The following is an 8,667-nucleotide window of genomic DNA, read 5'->3' on the forward strand; positions in this document are numbered from 1 at the left end:
ATCTGTGCAGAATATGGACTGGAAGCCCCGAGATCGAAGTGGGGAACACCCCCAAAGGTGGTGGAGAATGACCGAGCTAAGATCCTGTGGTACTTCCAGATCCAAATTAGGAAAACCTTTAAGAGTGAAGGCAAAGAACCCAAGTGGAGAGGGTTATTAGCAGCCATTTTTGTCATCCAAACTAAAACTTCAGGCTGAAAGTTGGCTCCTTTTTAGAACAGGGGTTCTCAAACCTTTCCATGCCATGCCTAACCCTAACCAAAAGAAAAAAATAGACTGCATCCATTTTAATTTTAACCCCCCCACCCCCCAACCCCCATTGGAAAAACCAACTTTTTAACAAACTGTTGACAAGAACAAAAAAAAATCTAATAAATGTATCAGAGCTTAAAAAATGTTAATTTTTTTTCCTTACGTTTCCTCTAGCTCTCTGAGACCCCCGCTACCCGCTTTGAAAAACACACCAAAAATTGTGATTATTGAGAGTAATTTTTTTGTTGTTGGTCAGTTCAGAAACTCATATTTGACCGAATGAAATATCCCAAGCCTTTATTTCTTGTAATTTTAATGATTATGACTTATAAATAATGAAACCTGTCTGCTTTATGGAGATGTTGGACTACTGAGCAACAGTCCAGTACTTTGTCTCCTCAGCCCAGTTAAGACACCTCTGACATTGTCTCAGGTTCAGGAGTGGTTTGAGCCAATGCTTAATCAGGTCTTGACATCTGCCCACACTGCCACAGATACAAAAAGGTGCAAATGTAAGATTCAAATTTTCTGAGACTCGTTTTCTTTCATTATTTGTAAAAATCCACCAAGATTATAAGAAAGAGAATCTAATCCTTTTGGTCATTCTCTCTACAGGCACAGGCAGTGGCAAATACCATGCAGAATCTCATCATGAGAATTACCTTTTTGAGCAGTTAAAATGAAAGTTCTGCATATAAAATAGTTTGCCAAAGTTTTGCTGTCAAAGTGGCAGATGGGGTGACCAAGGATTTTTAACCTTGGCAGTAAATCCTACACTGCAAAAACTGCGCACCTAACCAAGTTTTAAAATCTTATATCAGCCAAAAAGTCTTTTTGATCTTGTTTTGAGACTGATTTACTAAACAAGAACTGATTTTGTAAGAATAATCATCTTGTTTTCAGAATGTGTCAGATTATTTGTCTTGTTGGCCTGAAAATTTGACTCAAATTAAGTAAAAAAAAAAATTCTGCCAATGGAGTAAGAAAATTTTACTTCTTTCTTCTTGAAATACATGATTCTTGAAATACTTGATTTGACTGAATTTTTTCTTATTTCAAGAATCTTACCAAGTAAAATTTTCTTACTCCATTGGCAGAATTTTTTTTACTTAATTTGAGTCAAATTTTCAGGCCAACAAGACAAATAATCTGACACATTCTGAAAACAAGATGATTATTCTTACACAATCAGTTCTTGTTTAGTAAATCAGTCTCAAAAAAGATCAAAATGACTTTTTGGCTGGATATAAGATGTTAAAACTTGGTAAGATGGACAGTTTTTGCAGTGTAAGAGATTCTGACCATTCCTAAGACAAAACGAGTCAAGCCCTGTTTGCAAACACAAGTCATTCAGTCACATTTGTTTTTTTAAATGGCACAATTAGCAGCCATCTGACAAATGACATCTCTGCCAGCTTTACCCCGTAAATGTTTCTCTTCCTTTAGCTGCACTGTTCGGTTTTGTTTGTTAGTTTTAACTTGTCAGAGCAATTTTCCCTCCTGCCCACCGGGGAGACGGTTAAATGAGCAGCCGGCAAATATTTAGAAGTTTGCTGCAAGAACAGAAGCTTTGTTCACCTCGTTTTTTTTCCTCTCCCAGTAAAGAGATTTAAGGGTCACTTGCAAGTCTTTCACTTCTAATCTACAGAATAATTTAAAGTTGCCACAGAGTCTGTGCATGAAGTCACTCAAGTCGGGGGGGTTGCAGTGACCCCCGCGGAAATTAGTTTCTACCTGGTCTCTGGAGATAAGCTGACCCAGCTGTATTAAATGCATCCTGCACACTTATCGGCTCAAAGGAAGAGACTTTTAAACACCTTTATCCAAAACTCTACTTTGCTCCAACATTTCTACGTTAAAGCTTAATAATCTGCACATCAGCTCGTGTTTCTTCTTTTCCTTTTTTTAAAACACTGCTAAAGACAAGAACAGCAATTAATCAAAACACAAGTTTATCTCCTACAGAGCAGCAGGATTTTCTTTTTAATCATTTCTAGCTGCTTCAGAAAGTAACTCGTCAGGTTCAGTTTGGAGAAAAAAAAACCCAAAAGTTCCACCAAAGCACTGAAGGCATCTGAACTCACTGATGCAATTATATTCTCAGGAAAAAGAACAAGAAATGCAAATAGGAGAAAATGAGTTGTGGAAGCCCCATTATTTCTCACTGATCTCAGTTTCCACCGAGCAGGTGTGATGAATTCAGATGCAAATAAATGACTGACTGTCACAAAAAGTTCCCACACAGTGGCTCGCAAAGCATTAATCTGCTACATCTCCTGTGTGAATCCGCCCACAGAGAGGCGCCTGGAGCTCCAGTCTGTATACATTTCCATTCTGTCTCATATTTAGGACAATGCTGTCCTTGTGTTTCATTGTCAAACTGTTCATTTGTTTTTAAAGCAAAAAGTGAACAACATTGTTTTGAATAAAAATAAATAAGAGAGTATAAAGAGGATGTGATGAACTTTTTAATTACAGAAGCTAATTCGTGACTCACAATTTAAGAAAATCATTAGCTTAAATGAGCAGCATCCTCAAACACAAACACGGAAATGTGTGTGTAAAAAATGACAGGGGGTGGGGGGTACGTGGATCCACTTTTCTGTGGTGAAAGGATTCGTCCAACATCCTCTTAAGGGTATTGATTTCAGCTTGGTTCCAAGTACTGAGGACATGACTCAGAGGGTTTCATATTTACTCTGAAATGGAGAAAGGTCTTGGATTATTGTGTTGGTTTCCTCCAAATTGATGGCTGTTCTTATTTTAGCGACAAAGTAATACAGTAAATCCGCTACAAGGCTGTTTTTAATTTGGAAGAATATAATAATTCCTTTAATCTATGACATCTGATCAGGAAAAATTACAAATATGAACTTTGATAACAAACACTTGCAAAAGCTGCCTTCTGAATGAAATTAGGGAAATAAATGTATCAGGCAAACAAACTCTACAGAAAAAGTTACGTTTCTAACTTCAACCGAAATTAACAAGGGGAAACATCACATAAAATCAACTTTTTTGAGTTTTATATCATGTTATAATGTTATACTCTCATAAAAAACATGCCCAAAGCCTTGGTTTGACTCATTCGTGCATGTTTGAGAAATCCTGCAGCGTTTCTAGGAAGCCATGCTGAGGAGCAAAATGACAGGTGGGGACCAGAAACACCCCTGGGACGTGTCTTTAAGCCAAGCTTCCTCATCACGGAGCACACCTCCCCACCCCCAACACCACACACCCTGCCCTTGACTCCTGCAGGCTCTCGGCAGTGACAAAGCAAAGTGAAAGTGAAACTAAAACTGTCTGATGATCTTAATACTACTTCTCACTCAGTGAAGCTCTTTTCAGATGCAAAATACCTTTGAGGAAATGTATTTTCAGATGCCAAGTAAACTACATCATAGTGTGTGCGTCCCCCACCCCCCCGCACTGAAATGGGTGACACAGAAGCAGAAGGTGGTTCTTAAAGAGACAGAGGCCAATTTCAAGGCATTTAGAAGAGGAAGTGATGAGAAGCTAAGTTTATTTTATATTTAAACATAAAAACAGCATTTTAAAAACAACTAAAGGTGACATAGATACTTTATTATGGTATAGTATTTAAATATATGCCTGAGAAACACATAATATTGCCCCTTTAACTAAATAACATTACGCAAGAATGTGGACTGGTACAGTTAGCGTCTGTAACTGCTTAGTTTAGCGCCTATGGGCTTCAGGCCTTCATGAACTGCATCCAAAGCTGAACAGTCGATGCATGGTCACGTAGTCGTCAGCGTTTGTTTTCGCACACATGTTTCATAGCTCCTGAGACTCACTGCACCAAGTTCCTGGGAAACTCCTCCCACTGCGATACATGTCACACGGCTGAAGTCTACACTCTGGGGGAAAAACAAAACAAACAAAAACCACTCAGACCCACCGTCATTTGTCCACAAATCTGTTCTGGTTTGATTTGATTTGATTTATTTATTTAACAGGAAAACATAATTGAAAATCAAGCCTGACTCAGCATAATTGCTGTTTTACAGCAGGTTCCTGTTCTGCAGCACATAAAACACTCAGAATTACAGCATCACAATCACATCATTATACACCATAGACACAAAGACAAACAAGCATACCAAATTTCAGGAAGGCAGCATTTGCAAAATAGAACGTCTAAATATTAGCACAACAAAAGTGTCCAGCAGATGGCAGACAACCACTTGTAACCACTTCCTGAAGAGAGATCCAGGAAGYGGTTACAAGAAGAAACTAATAGATTGCCTGAAAAGTTTAAAGCAGGACAAGGCTATCAATCGGATTCTGTATCATAGACTTTACCCAGGTGAGGCCACTCCTAGTCTGTATGGTTTACCCAAAATCCACAAACAGGATGTACCAGTAAGACCCATTGTTAGCATGATCAACTCTGTCACTTACAATGTTTCTAAATATCTGACGTCAATACTTGGTCCTTTAGTTGGCAGCTCAGAACATCACATACAGAACACTATGGACTTTGTGGACAAGGTGGGGGATGTCATCATGGAGACGGATGAAACTATGGTCTCTTTTGATGTTACATCGCTCTTYACGTGCGTTCCTGTTGATAAGGTAGTGGATGTGGTCTGTGCAAGATTGAAATCAGACACCACTCTCAGCAGCAGAACCACACTTTCCACAGAACAAGTGTGCCAACTCCTCAAACTGTGCCTGGAGTCAACCTACTTCATGTACGGGGGGCAATATTATAGGCAGAAACATGGGTGTGCCATGGGATCCCCAGTTTCTCCTATTGTTGCAAACCTGTACATGGAGGAAGTGGAAAAGAGAGCCTTGATGTCCTTTTCAGGGGTGCCACCGAGCCATTGGTTCAGATATGTTGACGACAACTGGGTTAAAATCAAAGCCCAGTAAGTCCAACATTTCACTGATCACATCAACTGTGTGGATGAATATATTAAGTTCACACGAGAGGATGTAAAAAATGGCAGGTTGGCGTTCCTGGATTGCGATGTCTCGGTTTCGGATGGAGGACGGTTGGAAACTGGCGTATATCGTAAGCCCACCCACACAGACCAATATTTGCGTTTTGACTCCCACCACCCACTGGAACACAAGTTAGGAGTGATCAGGACTCTGTACCACAGAGCAGACAGTATCCCTACAAACCCAGGAGCCAGGGAGAAAGAGAAATCACACACACGACAGGCCCTGGAGCAGTGTGGTTATCCTGAGTGGGCTTTCCTGAAAGCAGACAGGAAACACAGACAGGATTCCATGCAACCTTCAGGTGAAAATGAAGACCCCAAACCCAGACCCAAACCAATGGTTATTCCGTGTGTTGCGGGTGTTTCGGAGAAACTGAGACGTTTATTTTCTAAACATGATGTCCCAGTGGCTTTCAAACCCCAAAACACATTACGGCAAAGGCTGGTTCACCCCAAAGATCCGGTGCCCCGGCACAAACAGAGCAAAGTTGTATATGCTGTTAAGTGCCAGGAGGACTGTGACCAGTTATACATCGGGGAAACAAAGCAACCACTGTTCAAAAGAATGTCCCAACACAGACGAGCTACGTCTAATGGCCAGAACTCTGCAGTTTTCACTCATTTACAGGCCAGCGGTCACTCTTTCAGAGATGACAATGTTCTCATTCTTGATAGAGAGGAACGTTGGTTTGAGAGAGGAGTAAAAGAAGCCATTTTTGTGAAGAAAGACCGTCCATCTTTAAACAGAGGTGGAGGCCTCCGTTTTCAGCTGTCCCCCTCCTACAGCGCGGCCTTTGCCAGTATCACTCCACCCCCTGTTAACAGTAAGTGTTAATTAGGTGTCAACGATAGCCATGTGATGTGAGTATCAGTCACACGGAGGCAGGGCTTAAAAGCCTGAATTTTGCCTGAAACTCTCAGACTGAAGAAGTCTCTTGGAGAAGAGACGAAACGTTTCATTAAAGAAGAACCCATCCAGAGGACCTATACAGTTTTTTTCTTTTTGTCATTCCATGCTTTAGTATAAATATAGAAGAAAGACCTCTGGCCGTAATAGTTTTTAAAAGTTGGTAATATCAGTTGTCCTTTTGTAACAGATCTAGTTGAATGACCACTTCCAGAATTTGATTGATGAAATTTGATTGATGATTGATGAAATTTCCAGAAAACATTACCTCCTCCATTGGTGGAGGTGATAATTCAGAAAAATCTTAAAATTGTATTAGCACCTGCTGCAGCAGGGAGAAACACCAACAGACGGACACAAACTGAATGCTCTACTCTACATTGCTTACCTCCCGCTTTTATAGCAGAGCATCCAGGGTGTAACTTTTCTACAAAAAAGGCAAGGTACCCGATTTGCTGATTTCTCAGTGCAATCACGGCTTACAAAAACAAAGCAACCTTTTTCTTTTACATTACAAAAAAATACTAGAAAATAGAGTTCGAGTCAAGCAGCTTTGTACCTTGCCATTAGACAGAGGTTAACTCAGTGTCTTTCCATTACAGAGCACAGAGATAAATACTTTTTCATTGGACTAAAGATACAGATGAAGCAAAAATTTGCGAGTATGACTCAGCCTTCTGTGAAAAAATCAGGATAATCCGGACACTATCGTTAGGCTGACAGTCCTCTTTTGCAAATGAACAAACATGATTTTAACTTGTTTTTCCACCATGTGAGAATAGTGCTTACCTGCAACTTCTCAGACTGAAGACGTCTCTTGGAGACGAGACAACATATTCAACAAAGAAGAACCTGCCCAGAGGACCTACTCAGTTATTTATTTTTTTTCTACCTGGACTACTGAGGTGCATCAGGACATGTCAGTCAAATATGTGAATGGTAAAAAATGTGAGAAACAGCCGATCTGTAGGATGAGGTTTATGTTAGCACGGTTTGGTTTTTGCAGTCAGGTCACCAGAGACACTGCTTTGTGTGTGTAGCTATAGAAAGCAAAACAAATGACAGGTAAATTACCAGTTCATGAGTGAGTCTTGCGTCCTTTTGGACTCGCAGTTAGAGTGGAGCACTTAGCTTCACCGTCCACTGCAGGGGTTATCTCTGTAGGCTGATTGTGGTCAGCTCATCAGTGTGACAGGAAACACTCTGCAGCTTTCAGGCAGCGTTCGACATACACCTCTGTGTGATTCAGTAAAAGTTAGTGAGTGGTATTCTGACCTATAGGAGATGTTTCTGGAGGATGCAGGTGGGCTTTTCTGTTATTTGATTGCAGTGTGAGTGGTCAGAAGCACCCGGAACAGTCCTTGCCAGTGTTTGGCTTTCTAGTGTTTCCTTTGTAGTTCTCTTATCAAGATCCAGTCTCTGTGCAGAAGTTGATGGAGTTTAGATGTGGCCGGTTTTGATAGGGCATCACAAACCTGGTGAGAGACTTTCAGCAAGTCTGCGTGATTCAGTGATAAGCACGAGTTTCTGGTTTTGACTGAGAAATGAACAGGAAGTGAACAGTGTGGTTAGGAGAGCAGGCAACAAAACCAACACATACTGTATCTTTTCAGAAAAGTCTCTGGAGGATGAGCTTTTAACAGACAACAAAAGACAAGGGTCAGATAGAGGCGTCTCTTGTAGACTTGATCGACCTTTGAAGCCTCATTTTGTTGCATCTCAACCAACAAGCAGCAGAAAGATGAGATTTTTTTGCTCTAAAATAATAAGGGCCAAATCACAAAGAACTAAGAGTTAACAGTGAATAGCTCAGAATGTCACATGATGTGAGGACTGCCTTTTCAGCTGCTGCAACAGCACAGAGGCAGCTGGGCATAAGCAGGTAGTCACCATTGTCCGCCATGTTCCTGTCACTGTTAAAGATAGAAATCATTGTCTGTCTTTGTCATCAACTGTCTCGGTGAAAGGTCTTGTTGGGTTGGGGAGTCCATTAGTAAAGTTAGTTTCACGATTACAAAGGCCTTGTCTGCTGCAGTAGTTGTCCATGTTCATTTTAAACAGATATTGAAAACTAAGATTGTTATTCCATTTTCATTTCATACTCCAAATTCATATGTGAAAATAATTGTTCCCCCCCTATGAAATCAAGAGAAATTTGCAAACAACAAACATTGTCAACATAACTATGCTGTCCTGTGGAACTTAATTTTTCCACAACCTCTCTACAGTTTCAACCATAGATATGCTTTTGTATGAATGTTTTCAGCTGTGTTTGGAGCTCATCTTTCACAGAATTATTTTTTGACTTCCACATTTATCACAGGATTTATCATGTGATCTCTTTCCTGCACACCTTCCCTCCTCTGCATGTCTCAGAGCAGAGCAGAGCGGAGGCTGTATAAATTGGGTTGCAAACAAACAGCTGCAAACTCTGCAGCGCACCGCAACGGAGTCGCATGTAGTGTAAATCCGGGGTTAGACTTTATTTGATAAATATTTATTTTAACTGTAAAATAAAGACTGTAAAAATAC

Source organism: Austrofundulus limnaeus, unplaced genomic scaffold (genome assembly GCF_001266775.1).
Source record: "Austrofundulus limnaeus strain Quisiro unplaced genomic scaffold, Austrofundulus_limnaeus-1.0 Scaffold254, whole genome shotgun sequence".
Classification (NCBI taxonomy): Eukaryota; Metazoa; Chordata; class Actinopteri; order Cyprinodontiformes; family Rivulidae; genus Austrofundulus; species Austrofundulus limnaeus.